The following is a 26,037-nucleotide window of genomic DNA, read 5'->3' on the forward strand; positions in this document are numbered from 1 at the left end:
GCGGTGTGCTGTCTATCCCATGACCACTGTGGTGCTGAGATTCCTGTTTCCACATGGGCTTGAGGCGTTTGCCCAAGGCCCTCTCTCCGCTGAAGACCCCACAAGGTAAGCACCACCAAGAGGCACGAATCACTGGTCCCTGTCACAAGCTGAGACAGTTAGTCTCCAGGTGTCAGCCCACAAGACCCTTCCACACGTGAACAATAACCCCATAGGTAGACAGGGGCAGGATCAAAGCCGTGATTGCAACACCTTATCAGGGATTCCACAGGGCCCCACACTCCAGGTTGGAAAGAGCTTATCCAGCTCCCTAAACTTTTGTTTTGTACATTACCATGGCTTCCAAGATCCTGAAACTTTATTTTATTTAACTTTATTTATTTATTTATTTATTTATTTATTTATTTATTTATTTATTTATTTATCTATCTGACAGAGAGAGAGAGAGAGAGAGAGAGAGAGAGGACAAGCAGGGAAACAGCCGAGGGAGAGGGAGAGGCAGGCTTCCCGTCGAGCAGGGAGCCCGAAGCGGGGCTCGATCCCAGGAGCCTGGCTGCAGGACCTGAGCCGAAGGCAGACGCTTAAGCGTCTAGCCACCCAGGCGCCCCAAACCCCCTAAACTTGAACAGGAACGCAGCAACCCTTTGGGGGAGCTCTGTACACTTGCTGAATAAACTTTGCCCTGCTGCCCACCACTCCTCTTCTGGACTACATCTCCTTTCCACGACACGGCATGACCGAGAACCCGGGCACTGAGGGACCCACAGTCCTGGATCCCAGACTGCTGTCTCATCGGAGAGGACCACATCAGGAGTTCACTAGCGTTCTGGTTCCATGGCTCTGAACCACGTGTGTGTCCCTGGCCCTTCTGGATCTTCGTGTTCTTGTCTGTGTAAAGCGTCCCTCTTTGCCCGTGTTAGTCTGTCTTCCCGAACATGCCTTGGCGTGTCTTGGCCCGGCTGTGCCTGTGCCGTCAGGTCTCCCATCTCGCATCCGTGCTGAGCCCAGATAGGCAGAGCTGTGCCTCTAGGAGTGCTTTGGGCTTTGCGAGTCTCTGCTTGGCTACAGCTGCCGGGCTGTTGGCCTGCCAATGGGTTGGCGTAAGGGTTCCTGTCTCTGCGTCTGTCCACCTGTGAATTGGACCCCGTTTCATCCATTTCGGGGTCAGAATCCTCTCCTCCTCCGACGGGGGTGCGTTAGGAATCTTTGGTGAGTCCCGAGAAGTCCTTCACTTCCTGTACCATAGGGTGGCGCAGTGACGCCTCCTTGGAAACAGAGGAAGGGCCAAGCTCCTCCTGCCGGGCAGCGAGGGGCTCACCAAAGGGTCCTCAGCCGCCCCGCTTAGGGCCGAAGGTCACTCATCGTTCTCCCTTTTCCCGCTTTCAACTACTTTGTGGCCTCAGTCTCTTGCACAATGCGTAGATGTGGGCAGGTTTTCAAAGGCAGAACGTCCTGCTGCCCTCCCAATCTTGCTGTGTTGCCGCGTAGCCTGCTCCTGAGCAGGATCGACTGACGTCCGCCACTGTGGTACTTGGTTTCTGTGTAGCCCATGCCCCTTTCCATCCTCAATTCCTGCGTTACGTCCTCCTTTGCTGTCCGTTTCGTGTGTCTGGGAGACAGGCGGACATCTCTGGCACCACTGGATCGAGCTCCGCTAGGCCTCCGAGACCTTGTGCATGAGCGAGGTACCCAAGGCACCGTCAGGGACATGCGGGGACCTCAAAGAGGTCCTTCCTGCCCCTTCGTTCTGAAATTTCTCTGCAAACGCTTGGCTGACCCCAACGCTAGGGACGCAGCCAATATTGCCACCTGCAGGCCCGGGGCACCTTGGGTCGGTAGAACTCCTGCGCCTGGCGGAACTCAGTGTTCACACCCTTGAGCCCTCCCCGACCCCGTTCACCCCGTCACCACTGCTCTACCCTGGGGTTGCTTGCCCGCCTCTGGCTCTGTTAGCTTCCTACACATGGGTGCTCCCACCCATAGGCTTCCTCCTGGGAAGGGGCTGGCTTCCTCCACGGTAGACAGTGCTTTACCGATTCTACGCTGAACGCCCCTTCTTGGGGGCCCTCCCCACTCACAGTTGCAGGGAACACCCCAGCCTGGGGGAACCCAGGTTGCCCATAGGTGGACTTGGGTGACGTAGTGGGCGAGGGGCCTGCTCCCGGCTCGGTGTCGTGCCTCCACTTCACGTTCCCACAGCTTACAAGACCCAGCTCTGTGCATGCTGAGCCGACGATCCTACACATGCCCCTGCTTGGATGCACTTGTCCTTCAGGCCACACAGGCAACGCAGCGTGGTTCCATAGGCAAATCCTGCTCTCCTGTTTCCTCTGCGAGTACTTTACGGGGATGCCTTGTATCTCAGGCTAGCCCTTTGACTTAAGGGTCTAGTGACCGGCTTCCTTTCAGCGGGTAGGACTCTGCTTATGTTAGAGCCACACACCCCCACCGCCACCCCACGGCCCTCTCCCTACCACCCTAGGCTCATCCTCTCACTCCTTCTCCTGATGCCTGGTGCATATTTTCTCGGGCGTCCTTGGCGACCATAACCTTTACGTTACACTCTTTGTCCCTGAACGTGTTGAAGGTTATCACCCACTGCCTTCTGGCCACCGTCCATCCTAAGGGGAAGCTGGCTCTTCCTCTCACTGAGGAACCCCGGGGTGTGATGGGTCAGTCCCGCCTCTGTGGGCTGCCGAGAGGCCTGTCCTTGCCTTTGCACCAAAGACAAGAGCCCATTGGCCTGGGCATCCCTTTGGATCCTTCCTTCCACTAGGACTGCATTGGGCTCCTTGGATGTGCAGAGTCAGCATTGTCCGCAAAGTGGCAAAGCTTTATCACCTTAGGTCCTCATGCACTGGCTGCCTCTTCCTCTCTCCCACCTCTTTCTGGCATTCCCAATTTGTGCCTGCTGGTGGTCAGCATGAGCTGACCCCTCTCCCTCCCTCTCCCTCTCTCCCTTCCTCTCTCCCTGCAGAGTCTCTCCCTCCTCTCTCCCTCTCCCTCTCCCTTTCCCTCTCTTCCCCTCTCCATCCCTCCTCTCCCTCTCCCTCCTCTCTCCCTCACCCTTCTGTGTCCCTCTCCCTCCTCTCTCCCTCCTCTCTCTTCTTCCCCTCCCTCCTCCTCTACTTCTCCCCTCCTTTCCCTCTCTTCACCCTCTCCCTCTCCTCCCCCTCTCCCTTCTGTGTCCCTCTCCCTCCTCTCTCCCTCCTCTCTCTTCCTTCCCCTCCCTCCCTTTTCCTCCCTCCTCAGTCCTACTCTCCCTCTCTTCCCCCTCTTGCTCTCTTCCCCGTCTCCCATCACCTGGAGCCCCCAGCCTTCTCCATTTCCACGGCTGTGCTGCTTCTGGTGCAGTATTGCCTCAGGAGCTTCCTTCAGGGGCTCGAGCAACATGACAAGAGCTAGTGTAGTTAGGACTGTAGTGGTAACTCCAACGTCTGGGCTGTCTCAGGGACGGTGGTAGAAAATTTTGCTTCTCCCGCCATATGGCCTTTGGTTTTGCTCCCTTCCTCGTTTGCGTCGACAAGCAGATTTTGAAACACTGAAACGTGCTACCGCCAAAAGTGCTGCACTTTACCCCAAGGGGGACCCTCCTGCCCCTTTCCGGTTGAAATCCTCCAGGCGCCCAGACCCATTCCTTTTAAATGAGGCCCTCCCACAATGCAACACTAACCCTCGCGGCCTTGGCATCACCCACGTGGCCTTCCTGGCACTCAAGGCGGTGTCCCTCGGGCACCTCAATGTTCACCCAAGGTGGGGACCGACATGAGGTGTGGGACTGTCCCGAAGGACCTGGTGAGTACCGGAGAAAGGGCACGTGTGCTGCCAATGCTCGCTGCCATATCCCCTCGCAGGCAGGTGGTCCACTCGGTGACAGACACAGCAGGAACATGCAGCCAGTGGGGGGACCAAAGGCAGTGGAGCTGCCCAGCAGCCTCAGCTCCTCAGGAAGGTGGATAAAAGCAGGCTCCGTGGACCATTCTGCTGGAGCTCTGACATCCTTGGCAGTTAGAGCAGGAGGGAAGGAGGACACGAGAGTCACCCAAGGAAGGAGAAAGCAAAGATGGGAAGAGAGCCAGACAGAGAAGGGTGTGGCAGAGGAAAGTACAGCGGGAGCAAGTCCTACCAGCGGCTTTGACGAAAGACTACCCCGAGTCACTGTGTAGGCTACATGTCCTGCCCATTGGCATGCCACCAAGTCCGAATCCCGGACCTCCCTGGGGCTGTGTTAGTAGCTCTGTAGGCACCGTGGGGTGGCCAGGGACCTTGGCTCTTTGCTAATTTGAGGCCACTTATGTGTGTGTGTTTCCTCTCTTTTGAGGAGAGTCCGGGCACGGAGGGGGTGAGGGAGGCAGCCCCTGCATCCTGGATCCTGGTGGGCGGCCCCCTGACACCCTTCGCCACCGTTCGGGTAAATGCGGGAAGGCCATGGGCACAGCGATCTGGCGGTGGTTGGAGCACCAGGTAATGGCTCCAGGGCTTTCCTTCAGGGTCACTAAGAAAGGGCCGGGGGAGGCTTCCGGGGGTCAGGGGGTCACCCTCTTGAGCCGTTGCATTGGAATTCCCCAGTGCCAGCAGCCTGGTCCCCCTGGACGGCCGGGAAAGGCAACATGGGCTGTGTGATATCAGGGACCTCCGGCTCATGGCCTGGCAGGTGATAGCCGGGAATAGACCAGGTTCCAGATGCGGAGGCCACCCCGGAGGAGGAGGCACACAGGCCGGCTCCCTGGCTGCTGCCTTCGGGGCCGAGGGGCGGGGGTCTGGGCGGGCACACGCTCCGCCCTGTCATTGTCCCTACGCTCCGTGCCCAGCGGCCTGGGCGTGACTCAGGGCTCCGTGTCACAAAGGCCGCATGCGTGGCGTCGCGTCACCGTCGCCCCGTGGCCATCTGGTCCCTAGCTCTTCTGCGCATGCCTTCACAAGCCTCCGGCCTCTAGGAGGCCTCTGCTTCCCGCCTCCAGTTGGGGGCGCCAGAGCTCCACCTGCCGGCCGCGTGCGGGAGCCAGGTGCTGGCTCCTCCAGCTCATTCCCTCCGCTGCTGGCTCTGCTCCCTCAGGACCAGCACCACATGGAGAGCGCGGCGGGCTCCGGGCAAGGCGGGGCTGCCCTGCCATCCTGGAGCAGCTTGTTCCTGGAGGGGGGCCGTGAGGCGCCGGAGCCCTGCGCCCAGGCAGGCGCCTGGGGTGAGGCAGGGCCGCTGCAGGCCCTAGGTGCCGGGGGGATGGGCGCAGAGGCTGTGCTGGGTGCGGAGGCCCAGCAGGGCAGAGAGCAGGCTGGCCCCGGGGACGAGTTGGTGCTGGTGGTGGAGGATATCATGGCGGTGGTGGAGGTCGTGGCCGTGGAAGACCAGGAGGCGGTGCAAGCACAGCAGGACGAGCAGCTGCAGCAGCTGCAGCAGGGGGAGTCAGGGCTGGGTCCCGAGCTAGCCGGCGCCCCACTTGCCGCGCTGGAGATGGTTCAGTTCGCGCTCAGCTCTGTGGATGCCCAAGCTACCAGGGCCTACTTGCGGCTCAAGCGCAGGATGAATCAGAAGCGGAGTTCTCACCTGGCTGGAAGAAGGGCCATCATCCAGCGCATCCCCGGCTTCTGGGCCCAGGCGGTATCCTTTTTCCTGCTGGGCTTGGGTTTGTCTGCGGTGGAGGACCACTGGGAGGAAGGGACCAGCAGAGGCTCTGCCAGGGGTAGGAGCGCTGGGGGAAAGGGTCCCCGGCCCCTCTCCACCCCCAGTGGGAGTGGGTCCCCCGTCCCTATAAGGCGCAGCACAGGGGCGTGGGCCTTGAAGGTGGGGGGAAGGCAAGGGCTGAGGCTTGTGGAGACCACGTCTGAGCAGAAGCTGCAGGCAAATGCTCTCGGACTGCAGGGAGCACTCCCAACACTCTCCCAGGTGTCATGGAGCACATGTCCACACCCTGCATGTCTAGTGTAGTTCCACCCTTGGCTCGGAGCAGGTCCTGGAAGGAAACATCCTGCCGGCTGCGTGGGGCATGCCCATTGAGAGGCAGGCCACCCCCTTCCCTGTCCTTCAGAGCCTGTGTTCTTTTCTAAAGAGTACAGTGCCCACCCACTGCTGCGTCCTCATGCGGCTTCCAGAGTCATTCAGCAGGCCGCCACGCTTCCCCGTACATCAGAAACCCAGACACACTGTATGCGGTGCTGCAAACTGTCTCCTCAGGCCCTACACAGCCAGGCTGCGGCCCCATGCCCAGGCGCCCCCCCACCCCCCGTTTCCTCCCTCCGTGTCTCTCCCCTCTATGTGCGTCCCACCCTCTCCCTCGCTCCCCTCTGCCCTCCCTCTGTGTCCCTTCCTCCTGTGTGGGTATCTCTGTCTCTGTCTCTCCTTTGCTTTCCCTCCGTTGCCACCCAACCCTTTCCCTCCCTCTCTTGCTGAACCTAACTGGCCCTCCCTTTGCCCTGTGGGTGTGCAGCCAGGCTAAGGGAGATGAGTGGCCCCTTTGTGGGCGCAGAAGGCCCCTCCAGGACACAGGCCTGCAGGCCAACACATAAGCAAACACAGCCCTGAGAGCGCGACCGACCACATCTGGACACCCAAAACAGTCACTGCCTGCCTGCCAAACACACAGGCCAGGGTGACGACGGTGGAAGGGAGAACAGGCAGGCCCTTGACCTTGTCCTGCCGGGCGCAGACCCTCTCGGAGGCACTGGAAGCCAAGGCACCTGCTGGTATTGAGCAGCTGTGATGAAAGAGCAGGAGCTGAGTGGCTTGGGAGGGCAGCAGGGCCTGGTGGTTCTACACGTGCCCTGTTTGGGGCCCTTCCTCTCACCGGGAAGGGCTGGGTTGGTCCTGGCTCTCCTTCCATAGCGCTGAAGGCGAGGCTCCTTGACCCAAGGCAGATCCTGAATCACCCCCAGATATCAGCCGTGACGGGTGCCCAGGACAAAGATGTGCTCAGCTACATGACCGATTTGGAGGTCAGCGCTGGGAGTGGGTGGCGGGGGTAGGACCACTGGGAGTGGAATTTGGGCAGGAGAGGGCCCGGCAGTATTGTTCAGCGGGACATGCAGGGAGCATCTCGGGACCCGTGGAGGACAAGTCCCCTTCCCCTCGTCTTTCTTTTATGTTGCAGGTGGAGGAACTGGGCCGTCCCAAGGACCACAGCACGTTGATGTTTTTCTTTGGGAACAACCCCTACTTCCAGAACAAAGTGATCCTTAAGGAGTATCACCTTAGCATTGCCGGTAGGAGTGGGCTAGAGCTTCGAGGGTGCCGGGGGTGGGCCGGCGGGGGCAGGTGGGCACTCGGGAGGAGCAGGGGGTGTGTAGGGACACAAGTGGAAGCCAGAGCCGGCACAGGAGGGAGAGAGGCTGAGAGGAGAGCGGGAGAGAGGGCGACAGGGTGTGGGTCCTAGGCAGTGCAGAGCCTCCCCTGAATTTTCCCTTCCTGCAGGATACAGGGCGACTCGGTCCACTCCAGTGCAGTGGTTCTGGGATGAAGAACGTGGAGCTCCCAGCCGAAGACTCGACTCCACCAGCCTTACCTTCTTCAAGTGGTTGTGCGACCCCAGCTGCCCAGGGTCTAACAAGATTGCCGAGGTGGGGCCGCTGAGGCCTTCATTAGCATTGGTGATGGCAATGGGGACAGCCTGGGAAGGGGGCCCGGGCCCCGTGCTCACCTGGGCGGTTTCCCCTACCAGATCATCATCGAGGACCTGTGGCGCAATCCCTTGCGGTACTACCTGAGGCAGGGAGGCAGCCGAAGGCACTGAGCAGACAGGAGGACCTGTCGGTGAGTAGCCGGGCCACTGCGTCCTGAAATATGTGTGGGAGGTGCCAGGGCACAGTCGGTTTTGGGACTCAGTTTGGAAACTGAGGCTCAGAGGACGCTGGGCCCCGCATCTCCCAGGGAGCGGCTGGAGGGAGAGTAGGGACCCTGGCAAGGGAACTCAGGGCACACACCCAGGGCAGGGTGTCCACTGGGGCAAGTTCATCCGGTGAGCCAGGTGTGAGCCAGAAAGTCTCAGGTCGTTCGGGGGAAGCAAGGCTCCTCCACCCCATTTCTCTGAACACTCACCCATGGCCGTCCGCCGGGTCCTCAGTTCTCCTGCTGGCTTTTCAGGTGGGGACAGTCTGCCAAATTTTGGGAGTGGGACTCCCTTGTCCCAAGACGCTCCGACGTCCCTCCGTGTTACGGACCACCCCGTAGCCTCCCAGAACCACACGGCCATTCTTGGCAATGGTACTAGGCCATCTGGAGGAGGGTGGTGAAGCCCTAGAGGAGGAGGAAGCGGGATCCCACAAGGACAGGGCCCTCGGTCACCGCCGCCTTAGCGATCCTCGGCATGAGGCAGTGTCACGAACACCTCCCTTGTGCGTCCGTGTGTCGTGTGTTTGTGCGTGTGTGTCGCGGGCACGGCAGCTGTGCGGACGTGGACACCGCAGAGCATCAGAGTTGGACCAGCGAGAAGCAGTGGAGGAGGCGTCCAGCGTTGTGAGAGACGGGTGGACGAGTCTACGTGGTGCTCTGCCCGCACAGGACAGACGTGGGGAACAGATCTTCAGGGCCAGCTCTAGAGAGTGTCCAGCACCCAGATCGCCAGGGATGGCGGGCGAGTCATAAACAAGTTAAGAAGCCCTATGTGTCTGTGTGTGGATGTGTATGGGGGACCCAGCACACGGCCAGTAGGAGATCAGCCCTGGCCTGTGGGATTCCGTGTGTGCGGGGGATGTAAGGCACGGGGGCAGGGCAGGGCAGGGCTTGGTTGTGGAGAGACCACCACTCTTGCTCGGCAGGTCAGGGAGAAGGACGAGAAAGGGCACACCTCTCTACATGGGAGCCGTGTTCTTCAGGGCAGGGGAAGGGGCGTGCCGAGCGGGGCACTCGTGGTCCGGTGGCTCTGCTACCGCCCCGTTCACCCCGCTTGGAGAGCTTCTCCCTGTACCCTTTCTCCTGGAAGCGTGCCCTGCATTGCTGTGATGCCGTCCCGTGCATGCTTCCTCTAGTCAGGATCACCACAAAACCACGTGTCCCTGGAGGACTAAGGAGGCGGTTCCTCAGGGTCCCTCACGGTCCCTCCAAACCCATGTCCTGTCCCTCTGCACCACCCACCCACAGGCGTGCGTGCATGCGTGTGTGTGCGTGCGTGTGTGTATGCCTACCCACCCGTGTGTGCCTCTGGTTGGAGACTGTGTGTGTATTGTGTGTTTCTCATTTTACACAAGCACAGGTGCGTGTACTAGGGTGGTCAAGGGTGCATACCTCTGTGTCTGCCCACTTGTGTGCCTGTGTGAATTTTCTCTCTGTGTGTTTTTTTTTAAAGAACTTATTTATTTATTTAACCGACAGAGAGACAGCGAGAGCGGGAACACAGGCAGGGTGGTGGAGAGGTAGGAGCAGGCTCCCAGAGGACGAGCCTGATGTGGGGCTCGATCCGAGAACGCCGCGAGATCACCCTGAGCCGCAGGCAGACGCTTAATGACTGAGCCACCCAGGCGCCCCTGTCTCTTTGGGTTTTTGTATGCATGGATACCTGTGTGTCTATGTTTGTCTGTGTGTCTCTGTCAGCCAGATGGTTTGGGGAGAATTGTGTATGCTTCAACGCAGAAGTCCGTGTATGTTCATTGGGTGTGTTCCCCATGCCTGTGTGTAAGGCCCACTGTGAGGCCCACTGTGTATGCCTGGAAGAAAATGACCATGGGTGTTTGTGTGTATTTGTTGTGTATGTGTGTGTTGTGGGACCACGTTTGTGAGCTTGCTATGGCGGTGCTGTGTGTACATGGCTCTGCCACAGACCTAGTGTGAGTTCTGTGTGTTTGAGTGTGTGTGTGTGTGTTTGTGTGAGGCTCATTGTGTATGCTTCTAAGAAAAAGATCATGGGTGTTTGTGTATGTTTTTTGTTTATGTGTGTACTGTGGGGGCCACGTTTGTGAGTTTGTATGGCAGTGCGCAATGAGATGCCTCTGCCACAGCCCTAGTGTGAGTGCTGTGTGTGTGTGTGTGTGTGTGTGTGTGCCCCTGTGTGGATGCCTGTAGGAAAAAAACCAAGGGTGTTGGTTTGTGTTGTTTATGTGTGTGTTGTGGGGCCACGTTTGTGACTTTGCTGTGGCGGTACCACGTGTGGATACCTCTGCCGGAGACCTAGTGTGAGTGCTGTATGTCCGTGTGTGTGTGTGTGTGTGTGTGTGTGTGTCTGTGTTTGGGGGAAGCCCACTCTGTATGCCTGTAAGAAAAAGTGGATGGGTGTTTGTGTGTGTTTCTTGTGTATGTGTGTGTCGGTACCACGTTTGTGAGTATGTTAGGGCAGTTCCAAGTGTTGATGGCTCTGCTGGAGACCCAGTGTGAATGCTGTGTTGTGAGTGTGACAATGTATGTGTGTGTGTGTGTGTGTGTGTGTGTGTGAAGCCATCTCCATGTCGGAGAGACTGACACCATGTCCATGTGTGTGTTGTGCATGCTTCCATGAGTACGCGTGAGTGCTCGTGTCTCCACGTGTTTGTAGCACATGCGTGAGAGGGGTGTGTGTGTGGACACCATGCATGCCTGTGTGTCAAGAGTGTGTGTGTGTGTTGCATATTCCAGTGTCTGCATGAGCACACGCATGTCCCAGTGTGGTTGTAGGCCCTGTTTGGTGAAGGAGAGGGACCTCGAGGTTTCTAGCTCTGCTGACTAAGGAGAAAGGGGCCAGTGGAAGAGTGCAGCCATGTCCCTCCTGACACACAGGCGTCGTGGGCATTCCTTGGGTATTAAGGGGTGTGTCTACCCCTGGATGCCACACGCAGAGTGGCCAAGGGAAGCAGGGAGGGGTGGGAGCTGGCAGGGGTATGTCAAGCGACCTCCCATCTGTGCTGCCGGCACGGACGGTCCCAGCTGTGGGAAACACCGTAATGTTTCAGCGTGTGCTACAGAGGGGTAAGAACTTGTGCCCCGATTTGCGCTGTCGGCCAAGGGTCCCAAGGAGTAAGTAAGTCCCCACTGGCAGTCCGTTTCTGCAGAGGAAAGAGTCCCGAGGGAGCGCTCCTCCTGGCCGAAGGGCTGTCCCGGTGTCCGATGAGCTCCATGTTGGGGCGGTCATCTCTGCCTCCTGTGGACCAGGTGCAGAAGAGGGAAAGGAGAGGAGGTGGACCCTCAAGGCCCATGGTCCCTGCCTCACTGAGGGCCACCTAGCTTGCTGCTCATGAGCCCACAGGGCCTTCCCAAATCAACAAGTCTCACCACCCCTGAGCTCGCTCCCACCACCAGCACGCCCCCAAGGACACACTTCCCCAGGTGACGTTCCCCACTACCTCTGCCACAACTGGGCGTAGGACCTCGCAACGAGGGCCCCAGCTCCATCTTCCTGTTGCCCATCAGTGGTCCCTGCGTGAGCCTTCCAGCGGGCCCTGGGCTGAAATGCTGACAGCTCAGCCTCTTTGGACTCTTGGCCTCACGTCCTTGGGGAACTCTCTTCCTTCCTGCCTGTGGGAGCAGCTAGCTGTAGGTAGAGGAGGGATTCGTTCTTCGGGCTCAGGAAACCCTGCTGGGCCCATGGCCCCATGTCCGGAACAGCACTAGGTGGCACGACTGTGTGGCAGTGTTGGGGATCTGAAGCTTGATACACTCCTCGGAGACATAGAAGGGAGGTGGAGAGCCGCAATGCTGTGGGCCCAGGGAGGTTCCCTTGAGCCCCTGGAAAGGCTGTTCCCTCATCCGCGTCTTCCCGGCTCCTTGAAACTTAATCGAGGAACAGCCTGGCAGCTCCCACGGTCCGGTCCCTAGGATTCTTCACATCCGCAGGGTGGAAGGGAAGTCCCAGGAAACCTGCTGGTCGCAGGGGGTCGGCCAGCATGCCTCAGGCCCAGATGTCCCCAGGAAGGGCCAGCCCACCGTGCCTGTTTTCCCTGGAACCTTCTGGGCCTCGTTGGGCTTTCAGGAAGGACCTCCCTGCTCTAAAGGGGAGAGGAAAGGCTGGACGGTAGCCCTGAACCACGTGCCCTGGGCCGCCAGAGCACAGGCGCCGTGCTGCCTTGGCCATGTGGAAGTCCCGCCTTCCATGGAATGAGGTGGGGACGATTGGACGCATGCATCAGCTGCCAGGGAGTAAGCCTTACGTTGCCACGCCTTCTCCGGGGCATGGCTCGTGCGGCACTTTGCCGGCTGCGAGGACTCAGGGGGTGTGGAAGAAGGCCTTACTTTTCGGTCAGAGCTGGAGAGACTGGCTTGCATTGGCACCAAACCACCTGCCCAAGCCTACTGTGCTGGCTCAGAAGCGCACTCTGGGTGTCCTCTCACCACGTTTGCGAGCCAGCCCCGGGGCCGTGGTGTCCCGGCCTGATGTTCTGCTCACGGTCTGACCCGACGGGCATGGACGGGGCAAGGCTAGGAAGGGTACGTTCTCCTCTGCAGGCCAGATGAGCCGGGAACCCATTCCCATGGCATTCGCGGTGTTGGCAGAATGCAACGCAAGACGCTCTGTGTCTAGTAGGAAAGGCGTGTGCATTCCTGCTACGTGTGTCCTGGGTGCCGTCCTCAGCTCCTTGCCGCCTGGCCTCCCTAACAGCAGACAGACAGGTGGCTCCAGGCCAGCAGACGGCATCACCAGCCACCCTCTTAACAGGGTTCACCCAGACATCCTCTTCAGGGTCCCCTTTGCTCTATGCTCGTGGCTCCTCTAAGGGTCAGTTTCTCTGTCCTCCAGGGCAAACACACTGTGTGTCTGCTTGCGTGGTTGTTGGGTGAGTGTGCTGCTGTGGGACCCCGCTTGGGACCTTTTCCAGGGTCACCTGACTGGGTGCCAGTCACAGAGGGGGACAGGGCTTTTATGCCCAGGGAAAAGAGCTGCTCAGAGGGGTGAATGCATCTTCTGTCCTGAAGTCCTTCTCCCCTAGAGACCGTGTGGCCAGCGAGGAGCCAGAGAAAGAGCACCTGAACACAAAGACTTAGAGGAAGACGGAAAGGTGAGGAAGAAGAAAGGACAGGCACACAGATGGAACCAGCACTCTTTGTCACTCTTCTCCTGAGTAGCAAAGGACATGGGCTGGAACAAACTGTGGCCACACTTTTCCCCCCACGCTGGCCTGGCAGAGAGCATCGGGGCACCTGTGTCCTGGAATTGCCCTAGATTCTCCGGGGCATGGGCTGACGCTTTCCACACACACTGGTCCAGGGCTCCCGGGGGTGTGTACCGTGTCCTGAGTCCTAGAGGAGTCTATTCGGGTAGGCGAGGGACAGCCTGGCATTGCCTGGCTTCAAATACCAGGCGGAGGGCCCCCCGGGAGGAAGCGGCGGGAGGGGTGAAGGTGGAGGTGTGTCCCGGACGGACGGCAGGCGGGGGCGCCGTAGCTGGCTCCCTGAGTGGTGCCTGCAGCGCGAGGGGCGGGGCCCTGCGTGGGCACGCCCACCAGCCGTTACCTGATTGGACGCGGGGTTCTCCCTCGTCCTGGGCCAGCCCAGGACTCAGTCCCACCAAGGCCGCACACGTGATACAGCGTCATCCTGGGGCGACACAGCATGCCCGCTATCCCTTGTGCGCATGCGTTCAGCGGCCCACGGCCTCTGGGAGGACGCTGCCTCCCGCAGAAGACTAGGGGCGCCAGAGCTCCACCTGCCCGACCGTTTGCGGGAGCCACGTGCTCTCACCTCCAGCTCCTCTCCGCTGCTGGCTCTGCTCGCTCACGACCAGGACCACATGGAGAGCGCGGCGGGCTCCGGGGAAGGCGGGGCTGCCCCGCCGTCCTGCACCACCTTGGTCCTGGAGGGGGGCCGTGAGGCGTCGGGGCCCCGCGCCCAGGCAGGCGCCTGGGGGGAGGCAGGGCCGCTGCAGGCCCTAGGTGCCGCCGGGATGGGCGCAGAGGCTGTGGTGGGTGCTGAGGCCCAGCAGGGCAGAGAGCAGGCCGGCCCCGGGGACGAGTTGGTGCTGGTGGTGGATATCATGGTAGCGCTGGACCCTGGTGTAGAGGAGGTTGAAGGGGAGCACACTGTAGAGGAATCAGAGGAGGAGGAGGACAAGGAGGCTGAGCAGGAAGCCAAAGTTGCGGTGGAGTCTCAGGACACAGTCAAGTCTGAGGAAGAGGAGAAAGCTGAAGTGGTGGCACGGCCTGAAGAGGCTGAGGAAGGGGAGGCTGTTGAGGATGAGAAGGAGGACACTGAGGAGGGGGCTGTTGCGGAAGAGTCTGAGATATACCTCCAAGAGGTTACGGAGGTGGGGGAGGAAGCTGATGAGGGAAATGAGAAGTCCACGGAGAAAGAGCATGAGGAGGCGGAGAAGGCTGAGGAGGATTCTGTGGACGGAGCATCTGAGGCCAAGGAGGAGGAGGCTAAGAAGGAGGAGGACGCAGATGGTGAAGAGCAGGTGGCTGAGGAAGAGGAGGCCGAGGAGTGGGAGCAGCCTGAGGAAGGGGAGAAGGCTGAAGAGGCTGAGGAGGTGGCTGTGCAGGAGGAGGCCAGGGAGGAGGGCCAGAAGGAGGAAGAGGCGCAGGAGAAGCAGGAAGGGGAAGAACAGCCAGAGGCACGGCGGGGTCCATCCCTGTCCCCGCTCGAGGCTCTAGGGGCCCTGCAGTCCGAGCTGGAGCCCGTGAATAAGCAAGCCAGCAGGTCCTACTCTCGGCTCAAGCTCAAGTCATGTCAGAGGCGGCAGCGTCACCTGGAACACCGAAGCGCCATTATCCGGGGCATCCCTGGCTTCTGGGCCAAGGCTGTATCCTTCATGCTGTCACTGAGGGATTCCGATGTGTCTGGGCCAGTGCATGAGGAACGAGAGGGAGGGGGCTGTTGACTACCAACATGCATCATGGGGGGGAACCCCCCTCACGCCCCGCAGCATTGCAGAGGACACGCTCATGCCGTGGGGATCAAGACAGCCTGGAAATCCTGGTTCCGGTTGGGCGTGGGGGCCGCAGGGTGCTCTCGGTGTCGCACGAGGCACTGAAACTCCGCTGGGCATCTAGGAGCACTGGTTCGGGTCAGAGTCAGGAATAGCAGCAGGGTCTCTTCACCCAAAACACATTCACACCAAGCACGGGTTCCCCTGGGTAGAATGCTGCAGGCAAGGGGTGGTGAGAGCCCACCCGGTCAGCCTGAGGCAGGAATGTGTGCTGTCCGGGAACGCGCTAGTTCTGCCTAGCCATCAGCACAGGAGGATGAGCTGTGGAGGGGGTGTGGGGCGGGAGGGGTGTCTCTCAGGATGCCAGCTGCCTGTGTCCCTGCTGAGATATGTAGCACCACGGGGCGCCGTGGTCCTTGAGGCAGCCGGGGCGGAGGCAGTGGGACCCCGCGGCGGAGAGGGGAGACAGTGCCCGGTTGCTGTCCAGACTCGCTCTGTTGCTGTAGCTCTTTCATCTCCAGCCCTCGGAGCTCCTTGACCGAAAGCAGTTTGTGAACCACCCGCAGATGTCAGCCATGATCAGTGAGCAAGATGAAGGCATACTTGGCTACCTGACGGATTTGAAGGTCTGGCCCGGGAGACTGAGGCCGGGGTGGGGGACAGGAGAGGAGAGGGTGGCCAAAGTGAGTCCTCCCCCAAGTCAGGAGGGTCAAGGTCTGCTGGACAGAGCTTTCACCCCTCTGCCCCACTTTCCCGCCGGGCAGGTGGAGGAACTGCGGTTTCCCCGTGAGTGCCGCCAGATCCTGCTCTTCTTTCGCAAGAACTCCTACTTCCGGAATGAAGTGGTTGTGAAGGAGTATGTCGTCAGTGCTGCTGGTAAGAGGCCGCTGTCTGGATGGGCGGTGGCAGGTGGAGGAGGGCGGGTTGCCTTCCCCGACTCATTACCCAGCACCCTCTCACACACTCGTCTTCCTGCAGGGTACGGGCCATCTCATTCCCCTCCCATCCAGTGGCACCAGGATTTCGAACGAGAGGCCCACAGCCGCAGGCACCACAACAGCAGCCTTAACTTCTTCAACTGGTTCTCTGACCACAGCTTTGCCGGGGCTAGCAGGATAGCTGAGGTGGGGCCCTGTGACACACAGCGTAAATGACCTTGCTGGCTTCTCCAGCTGCTTGGGATGGACACCTGAGCCCCGCCCCCGTTTCTCCTGCCAGATCATCATGGACGACCTGTGGCCCAATCCCCTGCAGTATTATGTGAGCAAGAAGGCAGCAGGAGAGGGAACTGAGAGGACGACAGGTGAGGAGCCCAGGGCGTGGGCGCCGAGACGTGTGCTGTCGGGATCCCTGGGCCCTGGGCTACACAAAGGGAGACACTGAGGTTCACAGGAACACTCCGAGACAGCGACCCCGGGACAAAGCACGTCACCCTGACATGGAACGTGGGGAGGTGCAGTGCCAAAGGGGTTGTGCCTGGGGAAGCTTGAGGCAGGCGAGGCCACGCAGCGTCATGGAGCAGAGCCGGAGAAGCAAAGCCGGCTCAGCGGCTGCACTTGCGGCAACTGTCATTCTGTGGCCCGTGAACCGCAGCCTCAGGTCTGTGAGCAGCGCATTACAAGGGTGACCAGAGGCACCCTTGGCCCAAATGTCTGGGTGTCCTGGTGCAAAGCCGCACCCCGCCTTCCCGTCCCTTCTCTGTGTTGATCACCACAGTTGTCCCCTTAAATTCCGGAGGCATCTCCTTTGCCAAGCCCACTGGCCCGCGGGCAGTCATGAAGGAGCACGCTCGTTCATACGTGGCTGGAGGAAACATAAAGGGATCACAGTCGGGGGCAGGGGCTTGGCCAGGGGAGAATGAACGCCATTCCCGACGAGAACCTTGAAACCCTCAAGCAACCTTAAGTATGGCCCAGTGAAGATACCCACTGCTCTCCTCCTGTGTCCATGTGCACGTGTGTCCCCGCGTGCGTGCTTGTGCGTGTGCGTGTGTGTGTGTGTGTGTGTGCCATCTCGTCTAGGGAGCTTCATGATGTTGAAATGAGGATGAGGACCATCGCACTTGACGGAAAGCAGTCCGGAAACTTCAGAAGGAGCCGAAGGGTCAACCCGCTTCCTCTCTGCAGGAAATAACTGAAGACAGGTGCCGGGGTGAAACAAGGCCTGTTGAGGCCCCGGGAGCCCTGGAGAAATATCGAAATGTAAATAAACAACGTCAAGTGTGTTTCTGTGTGTGTGTGTGTGTGTGTGTGTGTGTCTGTGTGCTCTGGCACACGCACTCTTCCTCCTGGAAGGGGCTCCAGGGGACTGACTGAACACAGCGGCTGCATGTCGGTGTTTTCCTTCTGCGCCTGGGCTTCCCCGGTCTGTGGATCGGCCTGTCCTGTAGGCTTGCCCACAGGGCTAGGACACGCATGGTCTGGGACTGCATCCCAGGGGGCAGAGGTACCGTTCCCCCAGGCCCAATGGGGCTGGGCAGGGAGAAGATCTGATCGAAAGGCCAGCCAACCGGGGCTCATCTCTTCCCTGGGGAAATGAGGGAGTTCAAGGAAAGGGAATAAGGAGCCAGGGACAAACACGTCCAGTAGCCAGGTTAGGTGGACGCCGATGGTGGCCTCCAGGGATGCTCCCTGGTGGATGGCCTCAGACACACCCACCGCACATTCCATGGGGGGAGGACTCAAGGTCCATGACTCTGTCGAACCCAGTGCCACTGCTCTCCCCAGGTCTAGGAACGCACACAGCCTCCTGCTGACACAGTCAGGTTCTGAGGACCAGCAACCACGTTAAGGAGTGAGGGCCAGGCTGTATGGAGGGACTGTGGGAGAGGGGACAGAGGGAGCTGGGAGGGTAGGAAACATGACCCTCTCGTCCCGGCACAAGGGCCCAGGAGAAAGGAGAAATTGCAGGGGGACACACACACACGCACACTCACACACAGTGGTGCACAGACACTGCGTCCTCACACACACACTCAAACAGCCGCACCCACAAGCTGACACACACACTCACTCAGGTGCACCCTCAGTCACCCACCCCCACACACACTCCAATCCCTCACATGTCCTGGCACACACAAGCTCACACAGCCACGCTCTGCGGGCATCTCTAGTGCCCTGACTCCCTAGGGCCCTCGTTTGGGCTCCCCCAGACGACAAAGAGGCGGAGGCGTGCGGGAGGGGTGGTATGGTTCCTCAGGACTGGCAAGGCCCAGTCCACGCAGCGGTGTGCTGTCTGTCCCATGACCACTGTGGTGCTGAGATTCCTGTTTCCACATGGGCTGAAGGCGTTTGCCCAAGGCCCTCTCTCCGCTGAAGACCCCACAAGGTAAGCACCACCAAGAGGCACGAATCACTGGTCCCTGTCACAAGCTGAGGCAGTTAGTCTCCAGGTGTCAGCCCACAAGACCCTTCCACACGTGAACAATAACCCCATAGGTAGACAGGGGCAGGATCAAAGCCGAGATTGCAACACCTTATCAGGGATTCCACAGGGCCCCACACTCCAGGTTGGAAAGAGCTTATCCAACTCCCTAAACTTTTGTACATTACCATGGCTTCCAAGATCCTGAAACTTTATTTTATTTAAACTTATTTATTTATTTATTTATTTATTTATTTATTTATTTATTTATTTATCTGACAGAGAGAGAGAGAGAGAGCACAAGCAGGGAAACAGCCCAGGGAGAGGGAGAGGCAGGCTTCCCGTCGAGCAGGGAGCCCGAAGCGGGGCTCGATCCCAGGAGCCTGGCTGCAGGACCTGAGCCGAAGGCAGACGCTTAAGCGTCTAGCCACCCAGGCGCCCCAAACCCCCTAAACTTGAACAGGAATGCAGCAACCCTTTGGGGAGCTCTGTACACTTGCTGAATAAACTTTGCCCTGCTGCCCACCACTCCTCTTCTGGACTACATCTCCTTTCCACGACGCGGCATGACCGAGAACCCGGGCACTGAGGGACCCACAGTCCTGGATCCCAGACTGCTGTCTCATCGGAGAGGACCACATCAGGAGTTCACTAGCGTTCTGGCTCCATGGCTCTGAACCACGTGTGTGTCCCTGGCCCTTCTGGATCTTCGTGTTCTTGTCTGTGTAAAGCGTCCCTCTTTGCCCGTGTTAGTCTGTCTTCCCGAACATGCCTTGGCGTGTCTTGGCCCGTCTGTGCCTGTGCCATCAGGTCTCCCATCTCGCATCCGTGCTGAGCCCAGATAGGCAGAGCTGTGCCTCTAGGAGTGCTTTGGGCTTTGCGAGTCTCTGCTTGGCTACAGCTGCCGGGCCGTTGGCCTGCCAATGGGTTGGCGTAAGGGTTCCTGTCTCTGAGTCTGTCCACCTGTGAATCGGACCCCGTTTCATCCATTTCGGGGTCAGAATCCTCTCCTCCTCCGACGGGGGTGCGTTAGGAATCTTTGGTGAGTCCCGAGAAGTCCTTCACTTCCTGTACCGTAGGGTGGCGCAGTGACGCCTCCTTGGAAACAGAGGAAGGGCCAAGCTCCTCCTGCCGGGCAGCGAGGGGCTCACCAAAGTGTCCTCAGCCGCCCCGCTTAGGGCCGAAGGTCACTCATCGTTCTCCCTTTTCCCGCTTTCAACTACTTTGTGGCCTCAGTCTCTTGCACAGTGCGTTGATGTGGGCAGGTTTTCAAAGGCAGAACGTCCTGCTGCCCTCCCAGTCTTGCTGTGTTGCCGCATAGCCTGCTCCTGAGCAGGACCGACTGACGTCCGCCACTGTGGTACTTGGTTTCTGTGTAACCCATGCCCCTTTCCATCCTCAATTCCTGCGTTACGTCCTCCTTTGCTGTCCGCTTCGTGTGTCTGGGAGACAGGCGGACATCTCTGGCACCACTGGATCGAGCTCCACTAGGCCTCCGAGACCTTGTGCGTGAGCGAGGTACCCAAGGCACCGTCAGGGACATGCGGGGACCTCAAAGAGGTCCTTCCTGCCCCTTCGTTCTGAAATTTCTCTACAAACGCTTGGCTGACCCCAACGCTAGGGACGCAGCCAATATTGCCACCTGCAGGCCCGGGGCACCTTGGGTCGGTAGAACTCCTGCGCCTGGCGGAACTCAGTGTTCACACCCCGACCCCGTTCACCCCGTCACCACTGCTCTACCCTGGGGTTGCTTGCCCGCCTCTGGCTCTGTTAGCTTCCTACACATGGGTGCTCCCACCCGTAGGCTTCCTTCTGGGAAGGGGCTGGCTTCCTCCACGGTAGACTGTGCTTTACCGATTCTACGCTGAACGCCCCTTCTTGGGGGCCCTCCCCACTCACAATTGCAGGGAACACCCCAGCCTGGGGGAACCCAGGTTTGCCCATACGTGGACTTGGTTGACGTAGTGGGCGAGGGGCCTGCTCCCGGCTGGGTGTCGTGACTCCACTTCACGTTCCCACAGCTTACAAGACCCAGCTCTGTGCATGCTGAGCCGACGATCCTACACGTGCCCCTGCTTGGATGCACTTGTCCTTCAGGCCACACAGGCAACGCAGCGTGGTTCCATAGGCAAATCCTGCTCTCCTGTTTCCTCTGCGAGTACTTTACGGGGATGCCTTGTATCTCAGGCTAGCCCTTTGACTTAAGGGTCTAGTGACCGGCTTCCTTTCAGCGGGTAGGACTCTGCTTATGTTAGAGCCACACACCCCCACCGCCACCCCACGGCCCTCTCCCTACCACCCTAGGCTCATCCTCTCACTCCTTCTCCTGATGCCTGGTGCATATTTTCTCGGGCGTCCTTGGCGACCATAACCTTTACGTTACACTCTTTGTCCCTGAACGTGTTGAAGGTTATCACCCACTGCCTTCTGGCCACCGTCCATCCTAAGGGGAAGCTGGCTCTTCCTCTCACTGAGGAACCCCGGGGTGTGATGGGTCAGTCCCGCCTCTGTGGGCTGCCGAGAGGCCTGTCCTTGCCTTTGCACCAAAGACAAGAGCCCATTGGCCTGGGCATCCCTTTGGATCCTTCCTTCCACTAGGACTGCATTGGGCTCCTTGGATGTGCAGAGTCAGCATTGTCCGCAAAGTGGCAAAGCTTTATCACCTTAGGTCCTCATGCACTGGCTGCCTCTTCCTCTCTCCCACCTCTTCCTGGCATTCCCAATTTGTGCCTGCTGGTGGTCAGCATGAGCTGACCCCTCTCCCTCCCTCTCCCTCTCTCCCTTCCTCTCTCCCTGCAGAGTCTCTCCCTCCTCTCTCCCTCGCCCTTTCCCTCTCTTCTCCTCTCCATCCCTCCTCTCCCTCTCCCTCCTCTCTCCCTCACCCTTCTGTGTCCCTCTCCCTCCTCTCTCCCTCCTCTCTCTTCTTCCCCCTCCCTCCTCCTCTACTTCTCCCCTCCTTTCCCTCTCTTCACCCTCTCCCTCTCCTCCCCCTCTCCCTTCTGTGTCCCTCTCCCTCCTCTCTCCCTCCTCTCTCTTCCTTCCCCTCCCTCCCTTTTCCTCCCTCCTCAGTCCTACTCTCCCTCTCTTCCCCCTCTTGCTCTCTTCCCCGTCTCCCATCACCTGGAGCCCCCAGCCTTCTCCATTTCCACGGCTGTGCTGCTTCTGGTGCAGTATTGCCTCAGGAGCTTCCTTCAGGGGCTCGAGCAACATGACAAGAGCTAGTGTACTTAGGACTGTAGTGGTAACTCCAACGTCTGGGCTGTCTCAGGGACGGTGTTAGAAAATTTTGCTTCTCCCGCCATATGGCCTTTGGTTTTGCTCCCTTCCTCGTTTGCTTCAACAAGCAGATTTTGAAACACTGAAACGTGCTACCGCCAAAAGCCCTGCACTTTACCTCAAGGGGGACCCTCCTGCCCCTTTCCGGTTGAAATCCTCCAGGCACCCAGACCCATTCCTTTTAAATGAGGCCCTCCCACAATGCAACACTAACCCTCGCGGCCTTGGCATCACCCACGCGGGCTTCCTGGCACTCAAGGCGGTGTCCCTCGGGCACCTCAATGTTCACCCAAGGTGGGGACCGCCATGAGGCGTGGGACTGTCCCGAAGGACCTGGTGAGTACCGGAGAAAGGGCACGTGTGCTGCCAATGCTCGCTGCCATATCCCCTCGCAGGCAGGTAGTCCACTCCGTGACAGACACAGCAGGAACATGCAGCCAGTGGGGGGACCAAAGGCAGTGGAGCTGCCCAGCAGCCTCAGCTCCTCAGGAAGGTGGATAAAAGCAGGCTCCGTGGACCATTCTGCTGGAGCTCTGACATCCTTGGCAGTTAGAGCAGGAGGGAAGGAGGACACGAGAGTCACCCAAGGAAGGAGAAAGCAAAGATGGGAAGAGAGCCAGACAGAGAAGGGTGTGGCAGAGGAAAGTACAGCGGGAGCAAGTCCTACCAGCGGCTTTGACGAAAGACTACCCCGAGTCACTGTGTAGGCTACATGTCCTGCCCATTGGCATGCCACCGAGTCCGAATCCCGGACCTCCCTGGGGCTGTGTTAGTAGCTCTGTAGGCTCCGTGGGGTGGCCAGGGACCTTGGCTCTTTGCTAATTTGAGGCCACTTATGTGTGTGTGTTTCCTCTCTTTTGAGGAGAGTCTGGGCGCGGAGGGGGTGAGGGAGGCAGCCCCTGCATCCTGGATCCTGGTGGGCGGCCCCCTGACACCCTTCGCCACCGTTCGGGTAAATGCGGGAAGGCCATGGGCACAGCGATCTGGCGGTGGTTGGAGCACCAGGTAATGGCTCCAGGGCTTTCCTTCAGGGTCACTAAGAAAGGGCCGGGTGAGGCTTCCGGGGGTCAGGGGGTCACCCTCTTGAGCCGTTGCATTGGAATTCCCCAGTGCCAGCAGCCTGGTCCCCCTGGACGGCCGGGAAAGGTAACACGGGCTGTGTGATATGAGGGACCTCCGGCTCATGGCCTGGCAGGTGATAGCCGGGAATAGACCAGGTTCCAGATGCGGAGGCCACCCCGGAGGAGGAGGCACACAGGCCGGCTCCCTGGCTGCTGCCTTCGGGGCCGAGGGGCGGGGGTCTGGGCGGGCACACGCTCCGCCCTGTCATCCTCCGTACGCTCCGTGCCCAGCGGCCTGGGCGTGACTCAGGGCTCCGTGTCACAAAGGCCGCATGCGTGGCGTCGCGTCACCGTCGCCCCGTGGCCATCTGGTCCCTAGCTCTTCTGCGCATGCCTTCACCAGCCTCCGGCCTCTTGGAGGCCTCTGCTTCCCGCCTCCAGTTGGGGGCGCCAGAGCTCCACCTGCCGGCCGCGTGCGGGAGCTAGGTGCTGGCTCCTCCAGCTCCTTCCCTCCGCTGCTGGCTCTGCTCCCTCAGGACCAGCACCACATGGAGAGCGCGGCGGGCTCCGGGCAAGGCGGGGCTGCCCTGCCATCCTGGAGCACCTTGTTCCTGGAGGGGGGCCGTGAGGCGCCGGAGCCCTGCGCCCAGGCAGGCGCCTGGGGTGAGGCGGGGCCGCTGCAGGCCCTAGGTGCCGGGGGGATGGGCGCAGAGGCTGTGCTGGGTGCGGAGGCCCAGCAGGGCAGAGAGCAGGCTGGCCCCGGGGACGAGTTGGTGCTGGTGGTGGAGGATATCATGGCGGTGGTGGAGGTCGTGGCCGTGGAAGACCAGGAGGCGGTGCAAGCACAGCAGGACGAGCAGCTGCAGCAGCTGCAGCAGGGGGAGTCAGGGCCGGGTCCCGAGCCAGCCGGCGCACCACTTGCCTCGCTGGAGATGGTTCAGTTCGCGCTCAGCTCTGTGGATGCCCAAGCTACCAGGGCCTACTTGCGGCTCAAGCGCAGGATGAATCAGAAGCGGAGTTCTCACCTGGCTGGAAGAAGGGCCATCATCCAGCGCATCCCCGGCTTCTGGGCCCAGGCGGTATCCTTCCTCCTGCTGGGCTTGGGTTTGTCTGCGGTGGAGGACCACTGGGAGGAAGGGACCAGCAGAGGCTCTGCCAGGGGCAGGAGCGCTGGGGGAAAGGGTCCCCGGCCCCTCTCCACCCCCAGTGGGAGTGGGTCCCCCGTCCCTATAAGGCGCAGCACAGGGGCGTGGGCCTTGAAGGTGGGGGGAAGGCAAGGGCTGAGGCTTGTGGAGACCACGTCTGAGCAGAAGCTGCGGGCAAATGCTCTGGGACTGCAGGGAGCACTCCCAACACTCTCCCAGGTGTCATGGAGCACATGTCCACACCCTGCATGTCTAGTGTAGTTCCACCCTTGGCTCGGAGCAGGTCCTGGAAGGAAACGTCCTGCCGGCTGCGTGGGGCATGCCCATTGAGAGGCAGGCCACCCCCTTCCCTGTCCTTCAGAGCCTGTGTTCTTTTCTAAAGAGTACAGTGCCCACTCACTGCTGCGTCCTCATGCGGCTTCCAGAGTCATTCAGCAGGCCGCCACGCTTCCCCATACATCAGAAACCCAGACACGCTGTATGCGGTGCTGCAAACTGTCTCCTCAGGCCCTACACAGCCAGGCTGCGGCCCCATGCCCAGGCGCCCCCCCACCCCCCGTTTCCTCCCTCCGTGTCTCTCCCCTCTATGTGCGTCCCACCCTCTCCCTCGCTCCCCTCTGCCCTCCCTCTGTGTCCCTTCCTCCTGTGTGGGTATCTCTGTGTCTGTCTCTCCTTTGCTTTCCCTCCCGTTGCCACCCAACCCCTTTCCCTCCTTCTCTCGCTGAACCTAACGGGCCCTCCCTTTGCCCTGTGGGTGTCCAGCCAGGCTAAGGGAGATGAGTGGCCCCATTGTGGGCACAGAAGGCCCCTCCAGGACACAGGCCTGCAGGCCAACACATAAGCAAACACAGCCCTGAGAGCGCGACCGACCACATCTGGACACCCAAAGCAGTCACTGCCTGCCTGCCAAACACACAGGCCAGGGTGACGACGGTGGAAGGGAGAACAGGCAGGCCCTTGACCTTGTCCCGCCGGGCGCAGACCCTCTCGGAGGCACTGGAAGCCAAGGCACCTGCTGGTATTGAGCAGCTGTGATGAAAGAGCAGGAGCTGAGTGGCTTGGGAGGGCAGCAGGGCCTGGTGGTTCTACACGTGCCCTGTTTGGGGCCCTTCCTCTCACCGGGAAGGGCTGGGTTGGTCCTGGCTCTCCTTCCATAGCGCTGAAGGCGAGGCTCCTTGACCCAAGGCAGATCCTGAATCACCCCCAGATATCAGCCGTGACGGGTGCCCAGGACAAAGATGTGCTCAGCTACATGACCGATTTGGAGGTCAGCGCTGGGAGTGGGTGGCGGGGTAGGACAATTGGGAGTGGAATTTGGGCAGGAGAGGGCCCGGCAGTATTGTTCAGCGGGACATGCAGGGAGCATCTCGGGACCCGTGGAGGACAAGTCCCCTTCCCCTCGTCTTTCTTTTATGTTGCAGGTGGAGGAACTGGGCCGTCCCAAGGACCACAGCACGTTGATGTTTTTCTTTGGGAACAACCCCTACTTCCAGAACAAAGTGATCCTTAAGGAGTATCACCTTAGCATTGCCGGTAGGAGTGGGCTAGAGCTTCGAGGGTGCCGGGGGCGGGCCGGCGGGGGCAGGTGGGCACTCGGGAGGAGCAGGGGGTGTGTAGGGACACAAGTGGAAGCCAGAGCCGGCACAGGAGGGAGAGAGGCTGAGAGGAGAGCGGGAGAGAGGGCGACAGGGTGTGGGTCCTAGGCAGTGCAGAGCCTCCCCTGAATTTTCCCTTCCTGCAGGATACAGGGCGACTCGGTCCACTCCAGTGCAGTGGTTCTGGGATGAAGAACGTGGAGCTCCCAGCCGAAGACTCGACTCCACCAGCCTTACCTTCTTCAAGTGGTTGTGCGACCCCAGCTGCCCAGGGTCTAACAAGATTGCCGAGGTGGGGCCGCTGAGGCCTTCATTAGCATTGGTGATGGCAATGGGGGCAGCCTGGGAAGGGGGCCCGGGCCCCGTGCTCACCTGGGCGGTTTCCCCTACCAGATCATCATCGAGGACCTGTGGCGCAATCCCTTGTGGTACTACCTGAGGCAGGGAGGCAGCCGACGACACTGAGCAGACAGGAGGACCTGTCGGTGAGTAGCCGGGCCACTGCGTCCTGAAATATGTGTGGGAGGTGCCAGGGCACAGTCGGGTTTGGGACTCAGTTTGGAAACTGAGGCTCAGAGGACCCTGGGCCCCGGATCACCCAGGGAGCGGCTGGAGGGAGAGTAGGGACCCTGGCGAGGGAACTCAGGGCACACACCCAGGGCAGGGTGTCCACTGGGGCAAGTTCATCCGGTGAGCCAGGTGTGAGCCAGAAAGTCTCAGGTCGTTCGGGGGAAGCAAGGCTCCTCCACCCCATTTCTCTGAACACTCACCCATGGCCGTCCGCCGGGTCCTCAGTTCTCCTGCTGGCTTTTCAGGTGGGGACAGTCTGCCAAATTTTTCGAGT

The sequence above is a fragment of the Ursus americanus genome, chromosome 37 (genome assembly GCF_024610735.1).
Source record: "Ursus americanus isolate L20-20 chromosome 37, mUrsAme1.1.p, whole genome shotgun sequence".
In the NCBI taxonomy this organism is placed as follows: domain Eukaryota; kingdom Metazoa; phylum Chordata; class Mammalia; order Carnivora; family Ursidae; genus Ursus; species Ursus americanus.